Source organism: Microcaecilia unicolor, chromosome 1, assembly GCF_901765095.1.
Source record: "Microcaecilia unicolor chromosome 1, aMicUni1.1, whole genome shotgun sequence".
Lineage (NCBI taxonomy): Eukaryota > Metazoa > Chordata > Amphibia > Gymnophiona > Siphonopidae > Microcaecilia > Microcaecilia unicolor.
Window position 1 is genome coordinate 132,620,736 of NC_044031.1, and position 18,617 is coordinate 132,639,352.

General features: G+C 43.4%; 2 protein-coding genes across 3 annotated transcripts in view; both read left to right on the plus strand.

Moving 5' to 3' along the window:
* The window catches only part of HEPACAM2 (HEPACAM family member 2), a 144,180-nt gene extending 139,945 nt beyond the window's left edge, over positions 1 to 4,235 (plus strand). The window contains 1 exon segment of the mRNA XM_030200453.1: positions 3,334 to 4,235. The gene's annotated coding sequence lies outside the window, so the exon portion shown is untranslated.
* Positions 4,236 to 6,493: 2,258 nt separating this feature from the next.
* The window catches only part of VPS50 (VPS50 subunit of EARP/GARPII complex), a 463,388-nt gene continuing 451,264 nt past the window's right edge, over positions 6,494 to 18,617 (plus strand). For both annotated transcript variants that reach the window (XM_030200504.1, XM_030200521.1), the window contains exon 1: positions 6,494 to 6,501. The gene's annotated coding sequence lies outside the window, so the exon portion shown is untranslated. The remainder of the gene's footprint in view (positions 6,502 to 18,617) is intronic.

Below are 18,617 nucleotides of genomic sequence, written 5' to 3' on the forward strand. Positions count from 1 at the left end.
GAATGCTTTGATGTTTCACTTATATATGCTGTTATTTATCAATATTTGCTTATTTCTGATCTGATGAAGAAGGGTTACCTTCAAAAGCTAATAAAAAATGAATTGTTAGTCCAATAAAAAAGGTATCATTTTCTTTTCTCTTTTATTTTATTTTATTTCTATTGATTACCTTTTTAAAATGTACTAACACGTCTACCACATCATTCTACTCAAGTGAAAATAGAAACACTCTGGGGGACTAAAGGGGCAAACTGTCAGAGCCCTGCCAAAAACAAGCACTTTTATAAAACCTGGACTTGCTTGGGAGCAGCTGTAAATTCCGATGTTGATCACAGACATACTTTTTTTTTCTGAAATGGGAAATACAGATATAATTCTTTGTCTTGCCCAAATAATGCCCAGTGCCCTATTGCTGTTTGCATGTATTGCAGATTTAGACATGTATATCTCAGCTTCCTAAAATCAAGTTTTAAAAATGTATGCAATATATATACAGCCTAAATGTTGGCTTTTAGATGCAAAATTGTGACTATAGCTTCTAAAATTACTGTGTGTTAACCCATAAATTAATGTGCATAAGTTGATTAAAGTGTGTTTAAAAAGTTCTAATGCATGTTAACAGTTTTGTATTATTAAAATGAATGTGTGAAAAGAATTTTAGAAAGCCAAAAACTGGAAAAGCAGACAAAACAAACAAAAAATGAACTGGAAACATTTGTCCTGTGCATATCACTAGTAATATGGGTTTTTTTTTCACATGTAGAGTATATTTTACACAAGGAAACTCAATCTTATAAAAGTGCACAGAGGTGAAAGCAAGGTGGCCTACAAGACTGCACATTCTTTTATGTAATTTATGCCCTGGTGCTCCCAGGGTGTAGTTAGGATGGAGCTAGGGAGGAACCGTGATGGAAGTGCATATTTTCTAAAATTCTTCCTTGGAGCAGGTGTGTGCTACTGGGGATCAATGTAGGAGCCTATTTTATAAAAAGCACACAGGCATCTATGCTGCTTTTGTAAACCAGCTAAAGATAATATCCTCATTCTATTTAAGGACCATCAGAAGGAAGATATCTCTGGATAACATATCCCATGATACTCATGTGGATTTACTTTCTCATAGGTCCAGCTTTTTCTTCTCTGTTTTTCCATACCATTAAATCAAACTTGAATCTTCTGATTATATTTCACAAAATCTCCAACTGTCCACATAAACTCCATCCTATGGGGTCCTTTTACTAAGGTGCACTGAAAAATGGCCTATGGTAGTGTAGACACCTGTTTTGGGTGCACACAGAATTATTTTTCAGTGCACCTACAAAAAATGTTTTGGGATTTTGTTTTAATGAAAATGGACGTGCGACAAAATCAAAATTGCTGCGCGTCCATTTTGGGTCTGAGACCTTACTGCTAGCCATTGACCCAGCGGTAAAGAATCCGGGCGGTAATGACCTATGCGCGCCAAATGCCACTTGGCGTGCATCTGTTACGCGCCCCCTAAAATAAAAAAATATTTATCAGATGCGTGCATCGCACACCAAAAATGAAAACACCGCAAGAGCCATGCAGTAGTCAGGCAATAACTCCATTTTGGTGCACGTTGGGGATACGTGGAGGGGCATAATTGAACGAAAACATCTATCTCCATGGGCGTTTATCTCCGAGAACGGGTCCGTGAAGGGGCGGACCGAACCGTATTTTCAAAAAAAAATAGACGTCCATGTTTTATTCGACAATTTGTGAGCTGGGCGTTTTTGTTTTTCAGTGATAATGGAAAATGAAAGCGCCCAGCTCAAAAACGAATAAATCCAAGGCATTTGTTCGTGGGAGGGGCCAGGATTCGTAGTGCACTGGTCCCCCTCACATGCCAGGACACCAACCGGGCACCCTAGGGGGCACTTTTACAAAAACAAAAAAAAAGGTTAAAGAGCTCCCAGGTGCATAGCACCCTTCCCTTGTGTGTTGAGCCCCCCAAATCCCCCTCAAAACCCACTGCCCACAAGTCTACACCATTACTATAGCCCTAAGGGGTGAAGGGGGGCACCTACATGTGGGTACAGTGGGTTTGGGGGGGTTGGATGACTAAGCATTAAGCAGCACAATTGTAACAGGTAGGGGGGGATGGGCCTGGGTCCACCTGCCTGAAGTCCACTGCACCCCCTAACAATTGCTCCAGGGACCTGCATACTACTGCCAGGGAGGTGGGTATGACATTTGAGGGTGAAAATAAAAAGTTGTGAAACATCATTTTTTGTGGTGGGAGGGGGTTAGAGACCACTGGGGGAGTCAGGGGAGATCATCCCCGATTCCCTTTGGGGGTAATCTGGTCATTTAGGGCACTTTTTGGGGCCTTATTCGTGAAAAAACAGGGTCCAGGAAAAGTGCCCTAAATTCTAGCTACAAACGCATACTTTATTTCCATTATCGGCGAAAGGCGCCCATCTCTCCTCGGCCGATAACCACGCCCCAGTTCCACCTTCGCCACGCCTCCGACACACCCCCGTCAACTTTGTACGCTTCCGCGATGGAGTGCAGTTGAAAACGTCCAAAATCAGCTTTCCATTATACCGATTTATTCGTTTTTGTGAGATAAACGTCTATCTCCCGATTTGGGTCGAAATCTAGGCATTTTTCTCTTTCAATTATAAGGTGGATAGACGCTTACGCGACTTAGTAAAAGGGCCCCTATGTTTGGAATTTCAAAAGTGTGCCTATTATACCTCAGAAAAATTATGCACATCAAATAAACAGGTCTCAATAGCTTTTCTGGGTAAGGTGAAAAGTCAAAGTCCATGTGTATTTTTACTTTCAAAATCCCAACATCGTGAAAGTATATGCATATTGTACATTTAATTAACATGGGCAGTTATAAAATTATCCCCTATTCACGACATAGATGTTGGATATTGCTTATATATGCAATGTGTCAGTTCTTGGGATATAGTATAAAGCTGGAAATTCTTTTACAGTCATGTCCTAATATGTTCAGCACCATATTTTCAGAATCCTTCTCTGAAGCACTATTGGGCAGTGATTACTTAAGGCTGACCAAGTAAAATGCCACATCTCTGTGTGATACTTTTAGGAGTGTGAATGCCATTATTTTCTCTTAGGTGCCGGGAGAGTACATCAGGGCTGTAAGGAACCCTCAATCCACTTGCCATTACATTTGCTTCCTGCTATGTATACAGATATGTAAGGGAAAATGCTTGCACTATGATGTAGTACCCTACTACTATAAGTACTGAAAGGCCTGCAGAGAATGTCCTATGGAAATCTAACTATTGTGCAGATATATGTTTAATTCTAATTCTTTGTTTGCTTCTTCTTCAGACTCCACTGCAGCCATGTCCCTGTCTCAAAGACTTCTGACAATGATCTCAGGTGCCAGCATGCTTTGCTGTCTCTTTCCTCCATATGTGTGATGCACCTTGGTACTGGGTACCCTTCACCAGTTCCTCCAATATGGCAAAGGTGCTTGACTGACTTATCATTCAAATGCCTCTTGTAATGTTGGAAACACCTCTTGCCGATATGCATTGTCCTTTTGGTCACCTCCCAAGCTGCTGCCACTTCTGGTGAAGTTAGACCATATCCTGTTTGTGGACATCATGCATTTACTGCCAGACTTCTTTGCTAAACAACAGTTCAGAGAATTCCAGGACTTTTTTTTATCAACAGCCCATACTTCTTGCTGTAGACATGAACACTGTAAATCTGCAGCCTTGTGTAAGATGCTGCACTTGTGCTTTCCTACCCACTGTAAGACAGTTTTAAGGTCCAATTTGGACTATTGTGTGCAGGTTACTAGAGTATTTCCCCCTCTGCCTACTTCACTAGTCTCCCATCATATTCCCCTTTCCCCATCTATTCTTCCTGCCTATATTTTTCTCCATTGCAAATCTCCTTTCAGTTTTCATTCATCTCTTGCCTTCAAACATGTACTGTCTCACTCCTACTTTAAATTCTCTCGCATGCCATCTGTTTGATTCAAGTACTAGGTATAAGACATCCCCCAATCCAAGCAACCTTCAGGGCCTGCCTTTATCATTTGCAACATTGTGCTGTTTCTCTCCATATATCGAGAAGGCAAGTCTTTTCATAGTGGTTCATGCCATGATAACATCAAAACTGGATGACTCTACATTGGTCTGAATAGAAAAAGTTTGCATCAGCTCCAATTGATTCAGAATGCTGCAGCAAGACTGACAGAAGGTTGTAAGCGACATGATCACACCATTTCTGCAAACTCTTCACTGGCTTCCAGTTCAATACAGGGCTAAATTTAAAATTTTACGTCTGATCTTCAAGGCCCTTAAAAGAAAATGGCCAGAGTACTTGAAGAACAGGACCTGCCTCTAAGAACTTCCAAAGGCACTAAGGTCCTCCCAAGGAATATTCAAAACCATATCTTCTCCACAGGAAATCACACAATGTGATCACCAATGAGCCTTCTCCAGAGTAGCCACCACACTCTGCAACACACTTCATGAAAGGCTTCACTTAATACAAGACTATTTCTATTTCATAAGCAGTTGGAAGCTAAGCTTGTCTCCCAAGCTTTTAATGGAAGCAGCAACTAGCTAGCTCATCTCACCCACACAAGGACTAACATTGGCTATATATATATGCTACCAAGACTTGCTTATCTAGTTCTTAGTCTAGCTGAGATAATTTTCATGCACTTTTTCTGAACTTATGTGCAATTTTCCTTAAGTTAGTCACCCTTATTTGCTAACTCCTGTTACTCTATGTTCTTTGTCCATATGCCCCACCTCTGCTTACACCCTTGCTGTTTATTAAGATGTTTTAATGTACCTTGTGTTGTCATTGAAGTAACATACTAGCATACTATCCAGCTCATTTTCGAAAGAGAAGGGCGCCTATCTTCCGACATAAATCGGGAGATGGGCATCCTTCTCGCAAGGTCACCCAAATCGGCATAATCGAAAGCCGATTTTGGACGCCCTCGACTGCTTTCCGTAGCGGGGACGACCAAAGTTCATGGGGGCATGTTGGCAGTGTACCGAAGGCGGGATGGGGGCATGGTTAACAGATGGGCGTCCTCAGTCGATAATGGAAAAAAGAAGGGCATCCCTGACGAGCATTTGGCCAACTTTACTTGGTCCCTTTTTTTCAGGACCATGTCTCGAAAAGGTGCCCAAACTGACCAGATGACCACCAGAGGGAATTGGGGATGACCTCCCCTTACTTCCCAAGTGGTCACCAACCCCCTCCCACCCAAAAAACAAAATTTTAAAAACATTTTTTCCAGCCCCTATGCCAGCCTCAAATGTCATACCCAGCTCCATCACAGCAGTATGCAGGTCCCTGGAGCACTTTTTAGTGGGTGCAGTGCACTTTAGGCAGGCAGACCCAGGCCCATATCCCCCCTACCTGTTACACTTGTGGTGGTAAATGTGAGCCCTCCAAAACCCACCACAAACCCACTGTACCCACATGTAGGTGCCCCCTTCATCCCTAAGGGCTATGGTAGTGGTGTACAGTTGTGGGGAGTGGGTTTTGGGGGGGGGTTGGGGGGCTCAGCACCCAAGGTAAGGGAGCTATGTACATGGGAGCAATTTGTGAAGTCCACTGCAGTGCCCCCTAGGGTGCCCGGTTTGTGTCCTGGCATGTAAGGGGGACCAGCGCACTACAAATGCTGGCTCCTCCCACGACCAAATGCCTTGGATTTGGTCATTTTTGAGATGGGTGTTTTCGGTTTCCATTACGCCGAAAACCAAGATCGCCCATCTCTAAGGTCTGCGATCTCAACATTTAGGTTGACTATAATTTGGGCGTCCCCGACCATATTATCGAAACGAAAGATGGACGCCCATCTTGTTTTGATTATACGGGTTGCCCCGCCCCTTTACAGCGTCGTTCTCAGAGATGGGCGCCCTTAGAGATGGGCACCCCCGTTCGATTATTCCCCTTCACGCTGCTATAATGTGTACTGTTATTTAAATATTTTTACTGCTGTAGTTGCTGACGCCCATCTTGTTTTGATTATACGGGTTGCCCCGCCCCTTTACAGCGTCGTTCTCAGAGATGGGCACCCCCGTTCGATTATTCCCCTTCACGCTGCTATAATGTGTACTGTTATTTAAATATTTTTACTGCTGTAGTTGCTTATTTCCTACGTTCAGCAAATCCAAATAAATGAATAAATACACCAGAAGCAATGAATACGGGAAGGGGGGGATGTTGTAATCTGTTTTGGACTGTTGAAAAACTGAATGATGTGGAATATAATCTGGAAATTAAAGTAAGACAAACTGCCCCCCCCCCCCCCCCCACACACACACACACTCACAAAAAGACAAACATAAAGCAATGGGTATTATAAAGAGAGAATGAAAATATAGCAAGTTCTTAATGGTTTGAGTGTATTCGTTTTAAGTTAAATGTTCTTTGTTTCAATCTACAAAGTCCAGAAACTCTTTCTATCCTTAAAATGCAACCAAGGATTTTGTACAAAAAATGTATGTGTTATGTAGGGTTCACATATTTGTTTTTCTATATTATTTCCAGAATCTTGCTCATCTTTAATAAGACATTAAAACCTCAGGCATGATAAGCTGAGTCAGCCACAATAGGTAAGCTGAACTGGAGTTGAGGAGTAGCCTAATGGTTAATATTCAGTCACCGACAGCATTTTTTAAATGTTGCCTGTGGCCGGATAAATTAGCCTTAAATTTTCAATGCCAGGCTACGTCTGGCAACTGGCATTAAATATCCCAGTAAGAGCAGACACATCATCGAAACTTATATGACCCCAGCTGCTATTTAGCCAGGCACCTGCATAAAACATTTATGTGGATCCTGCATGGCCAGATCTGAATTTCCACCCCCTCGATTCCATTTCCCTTCTCCCCTTCTTACACCCCTGAAAGTGCATTGGGGATGCCCCTGCCTCTGATCCTTCCTTCCCCAAAAGAAAATTGGGCCCCCCCAACCAAAAAACCCCCATCACCCCCTGTAGGCCACCCTGGGCCTACTTTTTTATGGCAGGTGCTCTAATGGATAAAGGGCATGACCTTTGGTGGCAGTCTCCTGGCACTTCAGTAGTACCATGAGGCTGCAGCAAGAGCTCATGGCTGCCATTGTGGAGGTGGAAGCTGCGAGTGTGGGCATCTCTTCTGCCTTTTCTCCACTAGGCCACCGGGCATTAAAAAAATAGGTCTGGAGGGAATTACATGCAGTGGAAGGGCTGGGAATTGGAAGCAGAGGAATTCCTAAAGTGCTTTCAGAGGGACAAAAGGGAGGATGACCATATTCTTCTAGAGGGTCAGGAAGGAGGGAGGAAAAGCACAGGACTATAGGCAGCTTTCGTTTTCTAGGCACTGGCCAATATTCAGTGTCAGTGCCTGGATAGCCATCCACCCGGTTAGCTATGTGGGCACTCGCAGAACTACTGGTCCTTCCCTGTAACACCCTTCTCCTGTCCAGTTTCATGTTGGCTGGTTAGTGCGCTGATGTTCAGTGGCACTGCCCGATTAAGTGCCACTGCATATTGGCAGCTGGTCCTTTGAGCATAATTTAAGCAAGCAGGTGCCTCTCCTGTCAAGTTAAATAACTCTGAATGGCAGACCCAGAGAAGCCTAGGTTCAAATTCTACTGATGCTCCTTATAATCTGCATTTTCTCAGCTACAAAACTTAGATTGTAAGTCCTCTGGGAATAGAAAAATACCTAGGGTAGCTGAATGTAACTCATATTGAGCTACTCATGAACAGGCATGCACAAAATGTAAATTAATTTAGACATGATGATGGCAAACATTTCATGACTTACTTTTAAAAGGTTAATTTTGGTAAACATCACTAAAATGCTGCAGATGCAAAGAGTGATGTTTCTCTGAATATCATGTCAAATCAGAGAAACTTAACAGCCTTTTTAAAATGTTATTTTTACTTCTGCACCAGCAAAAAAACTGTACAATACATGTAGCTATAATCCAACTCTCATTTAAAGAATACAAATATAGCATAAAATGTCCCCTTGCAAACTTTCAAAATACAGTGGAATGGTGTTAGCATTACCTGTGGGATCTTTGAGAGAGACTGGAGCTTAACAGCCTTTAATTACATACACCTCTGCCTTATCTGACACTATTGCACTTCACCTAGATGGTGAGACCAGGATCTGCAACCCTCTGAATATATTTGTACTTATGTTCTTTTTATAACTTGCCTGTCATCTCCCTTCTCATGTACAGCACTATGAGGCAGATGATCAGAAGCCCTGCACTGTTCCAAACAGCACTCTAAAAATAGCACTGGAACTGCGAGGGGTTATACTGCCCCTATGATCAGAGATAATAGCGTGCTTAAATTTGCATGCTATTATCTCTGATCATAGGGTAATAGTGTGGGAGGATTGTACCTGAGCGTACACTCTGGCACAATCCTCCTGCACTTGTTTGACAGATCCAGACTGTCAAAAGCCTGGACCTGTCAAACACAGGGGCTGGAGGTCCTTGGGAGGGCTGGAGGTCCATGGGACCCATGGACCCCCCTCCAACTGCAAGGCTCTGGTGGTCTAGTGCCCCCCACCCCTGGTGGTTCTCCAGCCTCCCTAACCCCCCACACCCCAAAAATAAGGCCCTGGTGGCCCAGTGGGTTGCAAAACCAAACCCTCCCCCAGCTGGTGGTCTAGCAGCCCCCTCTCTCCCCTTATATGGTAGGGAAGCCCTGCCCAGTACATCTCAGGATGCATTGGGAAGGGCTGGGTGCTGCCATTTTGAAGGCAACGCTGAAGAGGAGGGAGTGTGCTACTCCCTCCTCCACCACAAAGGTACCAGGGGGTGGGCAGAGGGAGCCGCTAGACTACCAGGTGTGTGGGGGGGGGGGGGGAGAGTGTTGCATTTGTGGCCCACTGAGCCACCAGGGTCTTAGTTTTGGGGCGTGAGGGGGTGGAGATACACCGGATCTCCAGACCCCCATGCCTCTGTGTCGGGGGGAGGGTCTGCTAGCGTGCAAATGCATGCTGGACAGGGCTCCCCATTCCTCCCCAATGCTCCGCAAACCTTAATGCCAGCTCTGAGCTGACATAGGGTTTGCTGTGGGAATAGTACCAATGTTTGGTGTGCTGCCTGCTAAACATTGGGAGGAATAGGTAAAATAGGTAATGCCCTGTTTAGCATGCATTTGCCTGTTCATTGCATTAAGAGCCGGCAAATGCTTTGCTACACACAGTTGTTGGCTCTGATCATCAAGCAGGAACAAACATGGGTGCTAATACAGTGCTACTGGACTCTAATGTCCACGTTTGCTTCTGATCATCGACCCATATTTATATTGATGGAACTCTGTTTCTCTTTACTAAATATACTAAGGATCTGTTTGTTAATAGTTATAGTGTAATTCTGGTTGACACAGGTATGCAAAAAAACAAAAAAGTACTTAAGGTCAAAAGTGCAAAACATTACCGCCCCTGTTTACTAAGCCACGTGGCAACATCGATAGAGCTTATTCAAAGTGAATGGGCTGTGTCACCGAGCACAGCTAGTAAACTGGGGGGGGGGGGGGGGGGTAAATATTCACAAAGCAAAGAGAAATCGTTTTTCATACATCTGTAGCATTAATCACAATAACCCATTATTTGCCTTATAATTTGCTACGAATTTCATGGGAATTTATCCCTTCTCTGTTCTTTGCATAAAGAATGTGCCTTACATATATGGAAGTAATTCTAGAAAGCGAGTGCTGACATTTACTTGTTAATTATGTGCATAAATGGTTAGACTAACAGTATATACGCATGTGTGTCAACATACAAACGTAAATTGCAAAATTCCACCTAAACTGTGCATATTTACAGAAGGAAAAATTAATTCTTATCTGATAATTTTCTTTCCATTAGTCCCAACAGATCAATCCAGAGACTTGTGGGTTGTGTCCCTCTACCAGCAGGTTGGAGATAGAACCTCCGAGGTTTGCTATATGTGGACCTGTGCGGCCAAGTAAACCTCAGTATGAACGATACTAAAACAGTGGAATGGAAACAATAGAAAACTCTCCTGACATTGTCAGACCAAATGCCCAACATACTTCCACCACTTCCAAATTTATTTGTTTTTATTATTTTATCAAACGAAGGAACATTCAGAACAATGAAACTAAAAAAACTAACCAACCAAAACAAAAATGCAGACAGTAAATCCAGGGGGGGGGGGGGGGATCTCTGGGTTGATCTGTTGGAACTAATGGAAAGAAAATGATCAGGTAAGAATTAATTTTTCCTTCCACAGCATCCCACAGATCAATCCAGAGACTTGTGGGATGTACCCAAGCAGTCCTCAAGTAGGGCGGGACACCCCCAACCCGGCAGAAATCACCGACGAGCCAAACACCGCATCCTGCCGTGCTGCCACATCCACCCGATAATGACGAGTGAATGTACGGACCGAAGCCCATGTAGTGGCTCTGCAGATATCTTCCAGAGAAACCAAATGGGACTCTGCATAGGAGGAAGCCTGAGCTCGTGTAGAATGAGCACGAATTTGCGCAGGGGCTTGCTTGGCCAATGCCATGTAGGCCGAAGTGATGGCCTCCCGCACCCAATGGGTTATGGTGGACTTGGAAGCCATATGACCCTTCTTACTGCCTCCAAAAAGGACGAAGAGATGGTCAGAAAGACAAAATTCATTTGTCACCTCCAAATACCTGAGAAGAGCCCGTCTCACATCAAGGCAGCGAAGAGCCCGAAATTGCTCGGGTTAATCCTCCCAGCGAAAAGTCGGCAAATGCAGAGACTGCCCCAAATGGAAACGAGAAACCACCTTGGGCAAAAACGAAGGAACTGTCCTAATCGATACCCCCGCCTCTGTAAAACGCAGGAAGGGGTCTCTGCAAGAAAGAGCCTGCAACTTTTAGGAAGGCCGGGTTAACCTTAAATCCCCAGCAGTGTGTTGTAAATTTAGGGGTTCAGAGACCCCCAAGAAGGCTGAAGTGACCTTAAATCTGACTCCATCTCTAAATAGCATTAGTACTGGGGTAATCAAGGAGTTGTGAAGTTCTAAAAGGAATTGCCACTGAGAGAGACGTTAGGTCTAAGGGACCCGCATTAGTCCGCCTCTCAGCACTGGCAAGGAATAGATACCAGCTTTATGACAAACTGGATTTAGGCTACAGGTTATACAATGCAGCGAAAGATAGCCTGATACAGCAAAAGCATTTATACTTACAGCCTTTCATCATTAAGCCCACAAATCATCATTTGGGATGAGGAGTTTATTTACCAAGATACAAGTCAAATCAGTGATTGACAACAGGCACGTACAATCAATTAATTAATTATAGGAATATAATAATCCAGCTGCAAACAGGTGTTAATTCCTAATCTTTTATAATTTCTTTTACCAATTAGAGATTTTACAAGGGAAAGCAATTAGGTAATTTGTCAATTCTGCTGGACACATTGGTTTCCCTTGGAGAGAGAGAGTGGCAACCCTTTTCTCTAACTTAAACCAGGAAATACCCTGATTTTTATAGGTGCCCTCAGGATATGGATAATATGACAGTAGATATACCTGATTGGATCTATGCTAATGTCATGGTTGTCACTGATTGGCTCATGCTAATGAGTAGCTTCTATCTTGCTAACATGGTTTTGTCTTTAGCTCGCTTGACCACAAATCTTAAGCAAGACCCTGCATCCAGCTACACCTTTCCTTTCTCACACCATGGCTGACCACAATCCTGCTCACAGGAAAGTCTCATTTCTCAACTTGTTTTTCTAACTTACATTAGAGAAAATTCCACTTTGTAACAGATACGGCTTCCATTTTGTGCTGAAATCCTCCATTTTGTTTCCTTATCTATTGACCTAACTTTTCCTAATTTAGCTTATTTAGGCCTCAATCCGGGCTACAAACTAGGCCATACTTTTCCAGTAAGCTCCCAGTTATGTCAGCCATCAGATTTCTGACTCAGCCAAGGTCTGTAATGGCCTGAGCTCTATGACTGGGCCTGCCACCATTCCAGTGGGGGGGGGGGGGGGTCTCTGGCTGTACCATAATTATACATTCCCCACTTGTCACCCCATCTGGGGAGGGGTGACACAAAGCTCGTCAAGCTTGTCATCATCCATTCCAGAAGGTGGCAAGCTATCAAACGAGAGGGCGAGTTTTGGTCTTACAAATTGCTAGAAGGTATGGTGCAAGACAGGAAACTTCATTCTCAGGTGATATATTATTTGGGGCTTATGGAATTCCCTTTATATTACCCAATCCCTTGAGCCTTAATCATGATGTCCCCTCTCTTGAGACTTACTCAAACCTGTAGTGAGAAATGTTTTATGAATGGGACAAATCCATGAGTTCATCTACAAAATCCCATGAAGTATAGGTATGTGGGTAATAGCAATTTCAGGTGGATCATACTAATAAACACTTTCAGGTCTTTCTATGGCTTCTATTGTATCTGTAGCATAGTGCATGGGGAGATAATCTAATGTATCTATCTCAGTGGTCCTGGGAAGGAATAGTGGTTTTGATTAAGCATTGTTATGGGCTCAACAAATATATGGTTAGTACTCTGATTGCAGGCTGTTTTAGGTTGTAGGTATTCAGAATCCTTAAACAGGTCGGAATTCCTGGACCTTACTATTACTCATCATTGGCATCCAATCATGAGCACTAAAAAGTGGATAGCAAGTATGAGGTTGCCTCATACAGCAAAAATGGTCAATCCTAGGAAAATTTATATTAACAAAGGTCATGCATGGATCTTGACATATGCATAATGACCTGGAAGTATGGGAAGCATTTTATATATCCGTTACCCCACTTGGAGCTTAGTCAAACCTACAGAAAGACATGCAACTTAAGTAAGCCTACACCAGAGTTAAACAATTGCATAACTGGTTGATACTAACAGGGTTTACACCTACATTATGATATCTTAGCCAGTATTAGGGTTTGATGTTACCCTTGTATCTGAGCAATATCAACTTCAATTTAAATTACATAAACAGAAATAACGGGGAAACTCTTAGAAAAACAATAAGAACAATAAAGGAAATAATAGGAAAATAAAAATAAAACCTTTTCAATATATAGACAGGATTACTGCTAAACTGAAAATAAAACAAAATATGAATCTATAATGTCCATAAACAGCAACAGTAAATCTCAAATTAAGTATCAGTTGGTTCTGAATTCTCTTTCCTTGATCATGGTTGAGGTGGTGGAAGCACTGAAGAATCTGGACAGAGATCTGGAAGATCTAACAGGGCTGGATTTTCAGGCTGGCCTGCTGAAGGAAGTGGCCGGTCTTGAGATGGTTAGGCTGGTAACATCTGGTTCTGCAGCTGAGTAAACCCGTATATCTTTCACATGGACCCAAGACTTGTGGTCCAGTAGATTGCAAGGTGTAAAGATTATTGCCACAACCTTGGGGGGATCTAACATTATTTGGGCCTGGATAGATCTTGAAGACGTACTTGCAGTGTACAAACTTGGATCTTTCCATGTCTTTATTCTAGGCATGCACAATCATAATTAGTCCATCAAGAGTCAGAGGCTGGCAAAGGAATAGGCAAAATGACTGTATGCCTGAATGATACCTGAATATCTATAACCTCTATAACATGTTACATCTGCCAATACATTGCTATATCTTGGTGGGCATAATCAGTGTGAATTGAATAAGCAAAAATAATATATAGATGTCAAGAGACGTGAAAGACAATGCAAACATGGCGAAGACAGTGCTAATTAAGTGCAAAAGCAAAAGGGAAACCATAAGGGTTCAATAATGAAAAGCCAATTTACATAAATAGCAATAGTATATATGAAATTATATCTCCTGATTGGTAGGGGTCAGAGCTTCAACTTCAACCCTCTTAATACTAGGAATTGGGATTTGCATAATATATCCCCACGTCTGGCTTGCATAATGTGCAAGACAGATTGGTAATTACTACTAAGAGATGATCAAATAACAATGGTTAAGTATATGGAACAAAAGAAAAGGGTACCAAAAAAAACCCAACAATAAAAATTAAAATTTAGAGATGATGTTGATTGTTCAAGTTATTGATGTATGGAGGGTCAGGAATATGGTGCACAAAAATAGTCAAAAGGCACGGGCAATGCGTTGCAATCTATCGCCAGTAGGTATGGAATCTTCACCTGCGATGACTACCATTCACCAAGGGTTGGGCCCTCAGCTGCAGGAGGCCAGCAGGACTTATGAGTTAGATGATTCAGAAAGAAGGGTAGAGGCCAGGGTAGAGAAAGGCAACAGGGAAAGAAAGATCAGCAGCCAGGGTACACCCATATGCCCGGGGAAAGGTAAGGCGAAAGGCTCACACCCGTCTAAGGGGCAAAATTTTTGCCCCTTGGATGGATGACGGTACAAAAATTGTTAGGAATTGAGCAAAACATCCCATCCATTTTCGAAGAGCGCTGGCTCCATGGTCTAGAACACTTGCCTCTCTACCATTTAGGCTGGAACCTGTAGCACCGGTACTCCTGAGGGACGCCTCTGTACCGTTTCCTACTAGCTAGTCTAATCAGAGGTCGTAAATTTATAGTTTGATTGATTGAAAACCCAGTGGGAGCTGGTTGAAGCGTTTAGGGTTCCTGTCACAGTTGATGCGTTGTTGATGCGTTTAAGGCTCCTAGCACATGAAAACTCATTGGGTTACTGCCTTCCGGATTCACGGTACCTTTTTCACGGGTACTTGAATCCCTTGATGGGTGCACTCCCTGATTTAGGGCTCTACCAGTGAGCGTGTATTGTGGCTCCTGGCACCGGTGATGCGTGTATTTTGGTCCCTGGTGGTTGATGAAGCGTTTAGTGGGCTCTTGACTAGAGTGGTTGATGAGGCGCTTATTTGGCTCTTAACCAGAGGCCTACCCTGGAGGGCAGTATTTTTGGATAGTAACACTAGCGTATACTATTACCTTTACTTTTATCCTAATATGCATACTCTATACCTCTTCTCCATTATTTCTAGGATAGTGACAAACTAATTTTGTGTCACCCCCAGCTGCTGGGGTGACAAGTGGGGAATGTATAATTATAGTACAGCAAGAGGCCCTCACTGGATGCCCACCGGAAGGGTGGAAGGCCAGATTTTAGGACTCAGGCTGTAAAAATACCAGCTAGGTTTAAAAATCTATGACTGGCTGAGCAAGGACTTGCTTTTCCTGCAAGTTAATATGTGTCCCAGCTTGGGATCCATCCACTGGAATAGTGGTCGGTCAATTTACATACCTTAAACAGCTTAAACTGCTAAAAGGCACTGACTAGGCCTAAAAATCTGATGATGGCCTTGTTGCTGAGCACCTGCAGAAGCAGGGCTGCTTGATAACCCTTATTAGAATTTAGTGTGACATTCAAAAGCAGTGCAAAAGCCAAGATCAAGGAATTGATGGCTAAAATCCTAAAAAGTTTGGTTCAGAACATGGAGGCTGATACAGGTAAAATGGCAGCCAGAGTCACAAGATATGGAACTGATCTCTTCATCTTAGAAGAGATGGTTGCACAAGATTAGGAACAACAGTCCATGTTAGGAGTTGACCATATTAGGAGTTTACAAGACAGGAAAAAGATTGAGAAACAGGTGGACACCTGACCTGTGGTTAAGATAAAAAAGTCCCTCTCCATAGACTTGTATGGGGACCAAATACTATATAAGAAATGCAAATCTGAGCTAAAATCGGACTCTTTCCCCACCAAATCTCAGAAGGCGAAGCTCTGGCCGGTTGAACCCAGAATCTGACTGATGTATGTACTAACTTGAAGTCCTGATTGGGTGAGAATAAAAGACTATTTCTTTTACTACACTGCTCCAGTCTCAGTTTCAATCTCTTCTTTCTCTTTAAACTGTTTCACAGACACACAAGTAAAATTCTATCTCACTATTCTCTAGTCTCTGTGTTAATTTCTCTGTTTCATTTCACACCTTATATCACCTAAATAGACTATCTTTTAAACTCTAGTACATCATGTGGGAGAATAGATGCCCTAGGATGTCCTTGGAAATTAGGAGCCAGAAAACAGAGGTCATATTTAAGAGACTTATTATGAGCCTTCTGAACCTCTCTCTCCACCTCCGTGGGCAAGGGTCCTGCGGGGGTCTAGAGAGGGGTAATTAAAAACAAGTGCCACTTTGCTCAGAGGCAAAGGAGGTTAGGTATTTGGGATATTAAGAGGCTCATTTTCAAAGCACTTAGCCTCCCAAAGTTCCATAGAAACCTATGGAACTTAGCCTCCCAAAGTGCTTTGAAAATATGCCTCAAAGTAGGACAGGGAGAACTTAGACCCCTTTTAGACAAGGTCAAGAGTATTAAGGAATTCCCCGTGCCCAGTGTGAAGAAGCAGTTAAGGGGGTTCCTTGGGCTAATTGGATATTACAGGAGGTTCATACCCCACTTTGCCACGCTCTCAGCTCCCCTGTCTGACATGCTTAAGAATAATAGACCCAATCAGCTGTGCTGGGATGGGGGAGGGGGGAGAGAAGGCTGCTTTTGAGCAATTGCAACAGGCCCTATGCCAGGAACCAGTTTTTAGAGTGGTTGACTTCACCAAACCTTATGTTCTGCAAACTGATGCCTCAGGAGTAGAGCTGGGCGCTGTACTCTCCCAGGTCTATAAGGGGGAAGAATACCCAATCCTGTATTTGAGTCGCAAGTTACAACCCCATGAACGTAACTATACGACCATAGAAAAGGAATGTCTGGCTATAAAGTAGGCGGTGCAATCTTGCCAGTATTACCTAGAGGGACAGGAATTCAAATTGGTGACAGATCATGCTCCCCTCAAATGGTTGAACCAATTGAAAAAAAATAACTCCCGTCTAATGAGGTGGTATTTAGCACTTCAGCCGTTCCAGTTTGAGGTTGAGCATAGGGCTGGAAAGTTGCTAGGGAATGTGGACGCTCTGTCCAGGATTGCTAATCCCTGTTCTGAAGATCTGAAGAATCAGGGGAATAGCAATCTCTTAAGGTGGGGGAGGGGGAAATGTGACACTTGTGAAGGGTTAGGTAGATCCAAGAGCCGGAAGGCTAACCAATGCTGCAATGCTCCCAACTCCCAGAGGAGGCAACTAGACTCCCTTAGAGAAGGTGAACCAGACTACAACTCCCAGGTTCCCAGGGGGGAGGAGGAGGAGGCTTTTGAGCAGGCTCATGATAAAGATTGAGAGCAGCTGGGGAGAGGGGAGAGACAGATAGAGCCTATGGAATGGATGCCTGAGGAGGTGATAACCGAGGCCAAAGAGGTTGGTGAAGGAATGCAGGTAGAGCCCATGGATATTTATGCCTTAGCCCGGGTGGAAAAGGGGCAATCTCAGGGCCTGTTAGCAACCTTGATAAACTGGTTAATTCAATTCATTGAGAGAAAAGCCCAGAGAAGTACATGAGCGGGTTCCCTGGGGAAGTAGCTTCCACCTGGCCCTGGGCTCAAGCATGACCTGTGGGGAGGATACCAGGAGTTAATGTCTGGTATGAAAGGGGGGGGGGGAGGGAAATGGGACTTGATATACCGCCTTTCTGATGTTTTTGCAACTACATTCAAAGCGGTTTACATATATTCAGGTACTTATTTTGTACCAGGGGCAATGGAGGGTTAAGTGACTTGCCCAGTCACAAGGAGCTGCAGTGGGAATCAAACTCAGTTCCCCAGGATCAAAGTCCACTGCACTAACTACTAGGGAGGGGGTCCCCTTTCCTCAGGTTGCTCTGAGGTGAGGGTTTGCTAGGGTGAGTGTGAAGCGCGCAGCAGAACCTTTCTGGCTGAATGAACTTTGGGGAACTTTTGGGTGAAAGAACTTTGAGGCTTTTTGCTGAATGAACTTTGGGAACCTTATTGCTGGGGAAAGTACTGGAACTTTTGCCCAAGAATTAGTGGACTTGATGAACTCGGGGAGGGAAGGATTTGGCCTGTGGGACTCAGGGCTGGGTTAATACCTGTTGGAAAAGAGCTTGTTTTTTTGTTTTCCTTTTTGTTGCTGAGTTGAAGCTATAAGAGTACTGGAGCTATGTACTAAGCCCGGGGAGGCAAGTAGAGACTATTCCTAATTAAATACAGGAAGTTTCTGACTGGTTTGATATTGTTTGAACTGCCAAGTATCCAGAGTTACCTAGCAAACCTGGTGTGGAGTTGGGCTCAGGTCTGGGAAAGTCAAAGCACAGCCAGGCGGCGTGGGAAGTGTTCACAACTAATATTAAAAAAAATCCTTATAAAGGATACCAATTCCCCCTCCTTTCTTCCCTTGGTGAGATATAGATAAAAATTTATAACCAGCAGGACGTAGACCCTTAAAACAGGATCATCATCTGAAATGAGCATGTTTCAGTAAAATAAACAAAGCCAGGTTGAGTCTCATTAACCCAGTCATTTATATTATTCACTTTGTTTCTTAGAGAGTGATCGTTAATATAAAAAGCTGGGATTGGAACAGTTTTAAGACATTGCACTTGAGTCGGGTCTGCAAGACCATACCTAAACCTACACTACCCAAATTGCAAAGGACTGAAATACCAAACAACCCACGCATCCGGCTTCTCCTACATAAGTGCACAACTATGGAATGGCCTCCCAAAAGCTGTGAAAACAATCCATGACCACCTGAACTTCAGGAAATCACTAAAAACCAACC